Source organism: Stenella coeruleoalba (genome assembly GCF_951394435.1).
Source record: "Stenella coeruleoalba genome assembly, chromosome: 21".
Lineage (NCBI taxonomy): Eukaryota > Metazoa > Chordata > Mammalia > Artiodactyla > Delphinidae > Stenella > Stenella coeruleoalba.
Genome location: NC_137167.1, coordinates 31,588,680 through 31,600,682, shown reverse-complemented (window position 1 = coordinate 31,600,682; position 12,003 = coordinate 31,588,680). Strand labels below are relative to the sequence as shown.

Here is a 12,003-nt window from a genome sequence, read left to right as displayed (position 1 = left end):
CTGGAAGAAATGGACAAATTCTTAGAAATGCACAACCTGCCAAGACTGAATCAGGAAGAAATAGAAAATATGAACAGACCAATCACAAGCACTGAAATTGAAACTGTGATTAAAAATCTTCCAACAAAGAAAAGTCCAGGACCAGATGGCTTCACAGGCGAATTCTATCAAACATTTAGAGAAGAGCTAACACCTATCCTTCTCAAACTCTTCCAAAATATAGCAGAGGGAGGAACACTCCCAAACTCATTCTACGAGGCCACCATCACCTTGATACCAAAACCAGGCAAGGATGTCACAAAGAAAGAAAACTACAGACCAATATCACTGATGAACATAGATGCAAAAATCCTCAACAAAATACTAGCAAACAGAATCCAACAGCACATTAAAAGGATCATACATCATGATCAGGTGGGGTTTGTTCCAGGAATGCAAGGATTCTTCAATATACGCAAATCTATCAATGTGATAAACCATATTAACAAACTGAAGGAGAAAAACCATATGATCATCTCAATAGATGCAGAGAAAGCTTTTGACAAAATTCAACACCCATTTATGATAAAAACCCTGCAGAAAGTAGGCATAGAGGGAACTTTCCTCAACATAATAAAGGCCATATACGACAAGCCCACAGCAAACATCATCCTCAATGGTGAAAAACTGAAAGCATTTCCACTAAGATCAGGAACAAGACAAGGGTGCCCACTCTCACCACTCTTATTCAACATAGTTTTGGAAGTTTTAGCCACAGCAATCAGAGAAGAGAAGGAAATAAAAGGAATCCAAATCGGAAAAGAAGAAGTAAAGCTGTCACTGTTTGCAGATGACATGATCCTATACATAGAGAATCCTAAAGATGCTACCAGAAAACTACTAGAGCTAATCAATGAATTTGGTAAAGTAGCAGGATACAAAATTAATGCACAGAAATCTCTGGCATTCCTATATACTAATGATGAAAAATCTGAAAGTGAAATCAAGAAAACACTCCCATTTACCATTGCAACAAAAAGAATAAAATATCTAGGAATAAACCTACCTAAGGAGACAAAAAACCTGTATGCAGAAAACTATAAGACACTGATGAAAGAAATTAAAGATGATACAAATAGATGGAGACATATACCATGTTCTTGGATTGGAAGAATCAACATTGTGAAAATGACTCTACTACCCAAAGCAATCTATAGATTCAATGCAATCCCTATCAAACTACCATTGGCATTTTTCACAGAACTAGAACAAAAAATTTCGCAATTTGTATGGAAACACAAAAGACCCCGAATAGCCAAAGCAATCTTGAGAACAAAAAAAGGAACTGGAGGAATCAGGCTCCCTGACTTCAGACTATACTACAAAGCTACAGTTATCAAGACAGTATGGTACTGGCACAAAAACAGAAAGATAGATCAATGGAACAGAATAGAAAGCCCAGAGATAAACCCATGCACATATGGACACCTTATCTTTGATAAAGGTGGCAGGAATGTACAGTGGAAAAAGGACAGCCTCTTCAATAAATGGTGCTGGGAAAACTGGACAGGTACATGTAAAAGAATGAAATTAGAACACTCCCTAACACCATACACAAAAATAAGCTCAAAATGGATTAAAGACCTAAATATAAGGCCAGAAACTATCAAACTCTTAGAGGAAAACATAGGCAGAACACTCTATGACATAAATCACAGCAAGATTCTTTCTGACCCACCCCCTAGAGTAATGGAAATAAAAACAAAAATAAACAAATGGGACCTAATGAAACTTCAAAGCTTTTGCACAGCAAAGGAAACCATAAACAAGACCAAAAGACAACCCTCAGAATGGGAGAAAATATTTGCAAATGAAGCAACTGACAAAGGATTAATCTCCAAAATTTACAAGCAGCTCATGCAGCTCAACAACAAAAAAACAAACAACCCAATCCAAAAATGGGCAGAAGACCTAAATAGACATTTCTCCAAAGAAGATATACAGACTGCCAACAAACACATGAAAGAATGCTCAACATCATTAATCATTAGAGAAATGCAAATCAAAACTACAATGAGATATCATCTCACACCAGTCAGAATGGCCATCATCAATAAATCTAGAAACAATAAATGCTGGAGAGGGTGTGGAGAAAAGGGAACCCTCTTGCACTGCTGGTGGGAATGTGAATTGGTTCAGCCACTATGGAGAACAGTATGGAGGTTCCTTAAAAAACTACAAATAGAACTACCATATGACCCAGCAATCCCACTACTGGGCATATACCCTGAGAAAACCATAATTCAAAAAGAGTCATGTACCAAAATGTTCATCGCAGCTCTATTTACAATAGCCCGGAGATGGAAACAACCTAAGTGCCCATCATCGGATGAATGGATAAAGAAGATGTGGCACATATATACAATGGAATATTACTCAGCCATAAAAAGAAACGAAATGGAGCTATTTGTAATGAGGTGGATAGACCTAGAGTCTGTCATACACAGTGAAGTAAGTCAGAAAGAAAAAGACAAATACAGTATGCTAACACATATATATGGAATTTAAGAAAAAAAAAAAAATGTCATGAAGAACCTAGGGGTAAGGCAGGAATAAAGACGCAGACCTCCTAGAGAACGGACTTGAGGTTATGGGGAGGGGGAAGGGTAAGCTGTGACGGGGCGAGAGAGAGTCATGGACATATACACACTAACAAACGTAGTAAGGTAGATAGCTAGTGGGAAGCAGCCGCATGGCACAGGGATATTGGCTCGGTGCTCTGTGACAGCCTGGAGGGGTGGGATAGGGAGGGTGGGAGGGAGGGAGACGCAAGAGGGAAGAGATATGGGAACATATGTATATGTATAACTGATTCACTTTGTTATAAAGCAGAAACTAACACACCATTGTAAAGTAATTATACCCCAATAAAGATGTTATAAAAAAAAAAAAAAATTGTATGCAGATGTAACTTTTTTCCCCCAAGATAGTCCCCAAATGGTACTAGCGCTGTCACAGATAAAAGCGAAGGGAGCTCACATGCACACTGCTTTGAAGTCCCATCTCAGTGGTCCAGCAGGAAAAGAGAGGACCTCAATTCAAGGTAAATGTGGCCCATGAAGGGAGCACCATGATTGGATTTGTTTAATGTTACTTTCCCATTTCATAGAAATTTGATGTACTGATAGTTTAAATAATTTATTTGAAACAATGATAATTTAAAAGAGAGTGAAAATAATGATAATAAAAGAAAATTGAATATTGTTAAGCCAGTGAAACCTCAGGCCTGACCTTTTGCTATTCGTCCACAAGCATACAGAGTTAATTTAGCAAGTTTTAATGGGAACATTAATTGCTTCGCGGTCAATCAGGCTGTGAAGCTCTTCTCTGTGCCAGCTCTGAAATGCGATGGTGGAAGACCAGCAAAGCTTGAGGCGTTTATTTCTAGCCATTTCCTGTGCCTGCCTGAAATTCCTCTTCATCAATCTCTTGATAGACTCTTAAAAAAAGCATTATCCTCTTCTTCTGACCTGGAGGAATTCTCTCCTTCTCTTTCAGACTCTGAGTATCAGTCACTCTTTAGTGTTATATCAGACAATTTGATAACCGTTCAGAGCTACAGTCCATATGAAGGGAGAAAAATAATTTTTTCCCTCCGATTCCCATCTAATAAAGTGTTCAAATGACATTTTGTAAATAATTTTATCAACCATGCTAGAGGGCTAGTGTCCTGTGGCCCACAAGCTGGATTCATGGATTTTTGCCATTAGCTCCCTTGGTGTCACTGGTCATCTGAGACTCTCTTGGCCTTTTTTATTTTTTTAAGGAAGGAGAAAATAGTGTGCTCAGATGTGGGAGGGTTAGCATAAAAAACGATGTTATCTTTAAAAGGGTTTTATATTTTTGCATAGGAGAAGATGTCATAAGCAGAAAATTTATTTTTATAATCCTGTTAACCTTTGATTTATGACCTAATATTTATCAGGAAATTCTGTCACTTATAGAGAGCTATCATGTAATTTATATCAACAAGCTCAACTCTTCATCCACTGATGCCAGAGTAGTCTATCCAGTGAAATTCAAAATCGAGTAAAGTGTTATGTATATGAAGGAATTTAATAAATTGCAACACGATTTTCTTTATTTGCTTATTAGAAAATACAAAACAAAACTGTGGATTCTTTCCCAAGAACAAGTTCATGTAGTAATCAATAATCATCTGAAAACCCAAAGGAAAGAATAGAATACATTCTCACTAAACCAAACGGCTTCAAGATAAAGTGCTGTGATGAACGAAGAAGAAAACATTTAAAAATGTATCCATTGTTAGACGTGTTTTACAATCGTCCTTGTGCTTCTCTGGGTATAGTACAGAGAGGGGAATGTACCCTTCTTTGTGATTCAGAAACTTTTATTCTGAGAGAACAGCCTTTTGACCATCATTCCCTGTCATGGGAGTAATTACAAGAGAATGAGTTAAATCGATACTTACTCTAAACTAGTCCCCTGACTTTTTTTTTTGAAGAAAAAAGTGGAGGTAAGCTTTTTATTTTGATATTTGTCTTTTAATAAAAAGCAATGAAATACAGTAAAAAAAAAAAATCACCAATTAATTGCACAAGCTAGGTGATGAGTTCATTAATGTTTTATTTTTATCACCTTCTTTACTTAAAGTCTGAAAAGGTTTTTTTAAAGAATATAAGATTTGAATGAGTTGGAAGAGTGATTGGTAAGTGTTCTTGGCACATCAAAGAATGTGGGAAAAGTCAGAATAATAAAGGAGAAAAGAAGAAACATAGACTTGAAAACAGGTTCAAATACCACTGAGACCAGACTGAAGTTTCTCAACTCTGCTGACAGTAGAAACACCTGGGAAGCTTTTAAAACATAGTGATGCCTGAGCCCCACTCTCAATGGTTCTGACTTAATTGGTCTGACTTTGGACCTGGGCATAGGTATTTTTAAAAGCTTTCCCTTCTTTTAATATGCAGCCAGCGTTGGGCATGCCCTGTATTAGGCCAGCACTTCAGGTGTGGTGCATGGGCCCTGAGGGTTCCTGAGACATTCCCACGTGGTCCATGAAGTCATAACACTTTTCATAATAATATTCAGGCATCATTTGCCTTTTCCACTGTGTTGACACTGGCAATGATGGTGTAAAAGCAATGATGGTGTAAAAGCAATGATGGTGTAAAAGCAACGATGGATAAAACGGCTGCCATACTAGTATGAATCAAGACAGTGGCACCAAACTATGCTAGCTGTCAACCTATTTTTCACAATCACAAGCTTGAGGTTAAAAAAAAAAGCCAGTTTCTCTTAAGAATGTCCTGCTGAGGCAGAAAATAGTATTAATTTATATTAAATGTCAACCCTTGAAAACGTTTTTTTAACGTTCTGTGTGACAAAATGGGGATTACACATAAAGTATGCCAGCTCTGTAGTGAAGTATGATGTTGTCATGAGGAAAACATTGTGATTGTTTGAATTGTAAGCTAAAATTAGCCAATGTTTTTGTAAAAGATGTTTTATTTGAACAAATGATTAATAGGTAAGCTATAGTTATACAGATTTGGGTATTTGGCAGACATTATATTGAAAATGAATAAAGCAAGCCTGGTACATCAAAGGAAAACAACCATCAGTAGGTGTCATCAGTGATAAAATTTGAATTTTTACGTGAAAATTACATTTTGGAATACTTACCTTCACAACAGTGAGATTTAACAACATCTCACAAGTACCTGACTTTTCTTATGAGATCGGTAGTTATAATAATAAATATTACTTTTTGGTATTGTATAATGAAATCATAACTATTTGTAAGAGCTGCATAAATCAGTTACTCAATATTTTCCAGATGACCAATGCATGATCTTGCAATAGCGCACATGGGTAAAAGATGCTTTCAAGTACAAGATAAGCCAATGGATTTCAATGTGATAGAGTAAAAGAAGTTCACTGATATGGTATCAATTTCTATGTTGCACATAGCATTTAAGAAATTATCACTTGTCAAGATTTGGTGTTGTATCAAAGAAGAAAATCCCAAGTTAGCTGATGAGACAATTAAAATACTCTTCCCCTCCCTTTTCCAAGGACACAGCTGTGTGAGGCCACAGTTTCTTCTGGAACTACAATTAAAAGAACACATTGCAACATGGAATTCAGAGAGAGAAACAAGAATCCAGCACTCTTTCTCTAAGCCAGCCATTAAAGAGCTTTGCAAAAATGTAAAGTGATACATCACTCTTCTCACTAAATGTGTGTTTGTTTTGAAAAATCTAGTTATTTTTCACAAAATATTTTATGTTAACATGTAATGGGTTTATTATTTTTTACTTAATAAATAGATGTTTATAATGTCTCCATTTTAAGTTTTAATACGGTGAATATTGATAGATGTAACACGCACCTACATCGTGGTTCTCAGAAATTTTTAACCGTGTGTAAGTGGTCCTGAGAACAAAATATTTGAGAACTGCTGCCCTAAACCAGAGGCAGGTAACAAAGCCCGGTCAGACGACCGCTCTGACCGATACTAAAATCCCAGAGAAGCCAGGAGAGTGTTGAGGAACCATGTGACATTGTCAAGGGAAAGTGACAGACCAGAGAGATGGCTTTCATGGTAGAGAAAATGACAGCGATTCAGGCACGAGAAGACTGAGACCTGAACCCGAGCTTTGATTCAGATCTGTGGAAAGGAAGATGCAAACATTCTGACTGCTCTAGAAGAAATTATTCTGATTTTTAAGGCAAGGAGTCAGAATTCACTCTAAGAGTTTGTCTTGGGGTGACTGCTACTGATACACACACCCCATGGTTGTTTAAGGGGTTGGGAGGCCTGGAGGAAGAGCATCAGAAATTAAGTCCTGCTTTGCTCTGGTGAGGTTCTTCCTGCCCCCAAATTCTTTGTGATAATTTAAGATAGCCTGTCTCATTTTTAGGATTTTACTCTCTGTATGAGGCTCTCTGAATACATCCATTCAGTTCTATTTATTGTGTCCGTCTTGAATGTGTTATATGATGTATGTTCACGGGTTAGACATCTCTGGGAGCGGGAAAGAGAAACTGGCCATGGAGCTCTCGAGTGGAGTTTGAGGCCCCTCAGCCTGGGGTCTCAGAGCACCAAACCATGCTCCAGGAAGGGCAAAGACTTCGGGAGGTGAGCTCAAGATTACCGAGAATAAGACAAGTTTCCACCTTTGGGATACGATCGGTTTTGCAGAAGGCTGAGCGTGTTCCTTTACTCTGGGATTCTTCACTGGGTTTGATACATTTTCAAGAGCTGACTGGCTTGCTGCTTGTTTAACCCTGCTTCCTATGAAGTGCTCCTTGAAAATCAAATTGCCATGTTACACTTGCATTGTGTGTTACGCCTGGAGTGTTGTCCTTTGAAATAGATTGGTCAGGGCTGCTATTCACAGCAGAGCAAAAAGCAACCAGCTTGATATTGACACCGAAACTGTGCTCTCCTGGAGAGAATGCCAAAGTAAGTTATCAGAGACTACTCTTGAAAAATAAAAGAGCTGAGTAGGAAACACACACACACACAGCCCTCTCTCCTTGACTAAACACGTCTTCATTCAGCGGGAGTACTCACATTCTCAGGCACAGCTGAAGAGTTCTCCTTCTCAGAACGTTCTCCTCTCAGAACGAAGGCAACGTCTCCCTGACTTCTCATTTATAGCTTTGCTTCCGACCCTTCTGTGCTAGTCATATTCATGCACCATCGTCACCTGGCATTGGATGTGTGGAGGCTGCCTTTATGGCCTCTAGGAAAAGGACATTCACTCCAGTTCCTGAGGGACAGATATACAAAGTCAGCTTTCAAGAAATTTGCTAACTGACATGGACTTCTTCATTCTGTAACCCCATTTGGGGGAAAATAATTTCAAATTGGCCTCAGATATTGGAAATACATCGAGTTCCAAGAGGTCAATATTGTCCATCAAATATTTTTCTGAGAAAGGCGACGCTGAAGGCACTATCATGGACCCAAAAAGCTACCAACACTTTAACTTTGTAACATAGCAGGACGTTCAATGAATTTATTACCAGTGGTCTTGAATACCTGAATTAATAGCATTATTGTGACATAATAAAATTTTATGAAACGACCTGATCAAAATAAAGGTTTCTTTTCCAACTTATTCCTTATAAGAGATTTTCTGATCATCAATTAAGACTTTGGAGTTCGTCTCGGGACATGAATCCACCACCTTCTCCTCAGGTTGCCGGCTTCTCTGATTAAAGCACCTTTCCTTTCTACTGACACTTGCTTCTCGAATTATTGGCTTTTGAGTGGCCAGTAGCCAAACCTGAGTTCGGTAACATTTTGATGATATTTGTGTGGAGAAGGGAAGGAGAAGAATCTATCCTTCTCAACGATAAGTGCTTTGGTTTTCTTTAGTCTAAAACATCTTCATTCCTTTAAATATTTTACTTGAGATAGTTCAAGGTTTCAGTTAATAGAAATGTCTCAAGCATTGCGCTGTTGTCATAAATCACTTAAACTGCCAGGTTATATTTTACAGCTCCGGTCGCTTGAGTATTTACTGTAAGGCACCAAGTGCAATAATTTCCATTTTTATAATTAACGAAAACATCTGGAAAAATAATTCTAGTTGGTAAGGCCAGAGTGAATGCAGCGTATTCTCAAAATGTTGTCAAAGTTCTTAAGTATCATGCCCTGTCGTGAACACATTTTAATTAGAAGAGCAAAGGGAACGTACTTACTAAAAGCGCAGTCACCGACACTTTAACGTTGTGATGAGCCACCAGTAACAAGATGCTGCTTGGCCATCTTACGAATGCCCTTCTTTTCAATGCACAACTCTCTTTTTTGGTGCATTTTTCTATAATTTTCGAAACACTTCCTCAGTCTTAACTCATTAAATACTTCCTCCATGAGAGCAATTAAGCCTGAATTTGGGTCTCCCAGTATAATTCTGATGACAGTATTTAACAATTATACTGGTCTCCCCAAATCTCTCCTACTCTCCAGCTACCCAGTACTCATATCATAACCTTAGATGTAAGAGAGTCATCCAAGTAGTTCTCAGCCATGGTGCTCAAATAACTCACTTTGGAAATGCCCCATTTTCACATTCTTTATATACACATTATTCTTGAACTTGTTTTCTCATCTGTGGAGTGATCATAATAAAATCTATTTGTATATGTATATTATATCAAATACCATATTGTATACCTCAAATATGTAAAATTTTTATTTGTCAATTATACCTCAATAAAGCTCAGGGGAAATCTTAAAAAAAAAAATCACAATTATACTTGTCTCAGACCTAACCTATCTACATCTTTTATTCTTTAGTTTGACTCTGTTATCTTCCTGAACTTTTATGTCTATTCATTCTTCATTCTTTAAAGAATGTAGTCTACTTTCTTGTTATACTAGACAGCAGTTTGGCTGTGCTCTTTTTCCTCCAAAATTTCTCCTTGCTCCCAAGGCCCCAGGTAGTTAAGTTATCCTTGACCTGAACCTACCATCTTCCCCTCTGCCTTTTCACCTGTCATGCACCCTTGAACATGTCTAATACATGCCCTTACCAGAGCCTTGCCTATGCTGAGATTCTTATTTATATCTTAATCATTTTCTATATCAAATACTACCTCTACCTCATTTACAGCCCTCTTAAATCTTTAATCTGTGAGTTTCAGAAGATCTAGGATTCTGCTGCTACACCGTTAGCTCTGCATTTTTCAAAGCTCTATATTCTCGACCTTTTCCTATAATCATTAAAGATTATACCTCAAGGCTTTTTCATCCTTTTTTTTAAAAAAAACTCTCAGTTACCAGCTCACTTGGTTTATTCTTGATATCTTTTAAACTTTCTTATACTCTACTCTTGAAATGGTCCCATAAAAAAAAAAAATCGCAATACAATGTACGTAATCTCCATTGTGTTTCTGTGAAGTTTACTCTCACAGTATTATTCAACATATAGCAGTTGAATTCCTACAGTCTGTGCTAGAAAGTGGATGGGAACTGAATATAAAACGTTACGCTGCATATAGGGCATCTGCCATTACGTGTTTACCGAATTGATTCCTCAGTGTCATCATTATGAACCTAGATTCCTATTCGAGGCTGTAATAAAGGGTTGACTTTACAACTGAATGAGACAGTAAGCCCCCTTAACATTTTGAATTCTTGATCTCTGCTTTTTGTGGTTTCCTGCATTTCTCTGTGTCTTCTTGCCTTTATCAGTGTGGGTACCAAGAAGCAACCTCTCTCCCTAACTCTTATTTCTGCTTTGGTCTCCCGAAGTCTGGAATAATAGACATTTATAATGAAAATAATGCACAGAGTAAACAGGCTGAGAATCTGATCCTCATTTTTACGATGGCAGGAGTTCACCCCAAAAATAAGTTGTGGAAATTTAGTGCCTAGACTTGGGGAGCTGCACTTTAGCTCCTCAAAAGCATGTTTTGCTTATTCCATGGTGCTCTACTGCTGTATGACTTGGACACACAGGTTCAAAATGCAGATGTCATGAAATCTGTTAGTGAGGTAGCCAAGGGTGTGCTAAACATTTATTGCCCTCTAAGATGCGTGTGCCGTGGCCACTCCTTCAGGTGAAGAGAGTAATAACTTAGGGGCAGGCAGTAGGCAAGGGAGCAACAGGAGAGTGGTTGGTGGTCTCCACAAGCCTCCCGCCCCCCCCCCCCAGTTATCTGTCACGTGTGGTTAGTCCAGGGGAGGACAGGAGAGCCCCTCCCCCACCCCACCCCCTGCCGGGGAGTTTGAGATAAAGTTGTCCTCCAAGAATAAAATCAGGAAGATTCAAAAAGGTAATGGATGAGATTAGTTATCTGTGGAAACGACATACCTTAAGGAATAGTCAGAAAGATTATGTGGAGAAATTTAGAAACACCCTGAGGAATTTGACAATGGCAGAAACTTGATTGTATCCGTATATTTCCAGCAACAATCGAAACAAAGTAAATGGATGAAGCTGTAACACAATCAAGCAGGAAGCTAATCTGTTATAGTGAATAGATTAAGTGCTCTAATCACAATCAATTGTACCGTAACCCACCTGAAGAACGAAGGTACTAGCGGATGCTGGGGGCTGGAGAGCCCAGGAAGCCAGGATTTGTCTGTGACCAGCTCCCTCCACCAGGAGAAGGGCAGCCTCAGCCTCCACTTCCAAAACTGAACCCGGGGCTGTTTCCATAGCAATTTGTATTTCAAAGGCTTAATTCACATGTAGATTTGCCTATGGGGGAGAGCGAGCTTATCAGCCAAGCAGACTTCTCTATCAGTTTGGTGGCCAAAGGATTGCATTCTTAGAATTAAAATAACAGCCAAAGAGCAGTCAGTAAAACTAATGAAGTAAGAGGATAATGTTAATTCAACAGCCGCTATGGAACGCCTACCAAATTGAAGCCGATGGCCTAGGAGCTGGGAATCCCATGTTGAATAAGAGAAGACCCGTGCCTGCGTGGAGGGTTACGTGGAGGAAGACAGACATTAAACAATTATCCAGTACATTATTTTGTTACAATTGTGATTATTTCTAGGAAGAAAATACACAGGATTTACTTGAACAGAAAAAAACAAAAAACCCACAGAGGGCCCTGAACTGATCTGAGGTTTAGAGAAAGCTTTTATGAGGATCCCGTTGGTTGATTTACGCTTGTCTATATTACAAAGGGGAAAGGGACGGAGCAAGATGAGAATACACACAAGTTGAGGGAGTAAAATTAGATTAATCCTCTGCATATAGTGGTGACAGTAAGTAGCTCAGAAATGACCTGTGACAAAACAATTATCCAGAGAGAGACTATCTAGAAGACCATTGCTAATATTCCTTTAAGAGCGGCTCCAAGAGAGGCTTACCGAGTGACCCACATTCCGGAGATGATGTACTCTTCAGAAGTGAACGCCTTCCAATATATTTAGACCAGACAACAGCTTTGAAGATTTTACACCCCTGGAGTTGACCCGGAATCAGAATTACCTATGCTCGCTCCCGAAACAAAATGAAGAGCTCT

General features: G+C 38.5%; 1 protein-coding gene across 4 annotated transcripts in view; it reads right to left on the bottom strand.

The window, feature by feature from the left end:
* Window positions 1–12,003, bottom strand: part of NEIL3 (nei like DNA glycosylase 3) — a gene marked incomplete at its 5' end in the record, with an annotated part of 176,862 nt that overhangs the window by 34,459 nt on the left and 130,400 nt on the right. For 3 of the 4 annotated variants that reach the window (XR_013825449.1, XR_013825450.1, XR_013825451.1), the window contains 3 exons: window positions 7,583–7,781; window positions 10,836–10,961; window positions 11,046–11,225. The remainder of the gene's footprint in view (window positions 1–7,582; window positions 7,782–10,835; window positions 10,962–11,045; window positions 11,226–12,003) is intronic. The other variant, XR_013825452.1, reaches the window with a different exon arrangement.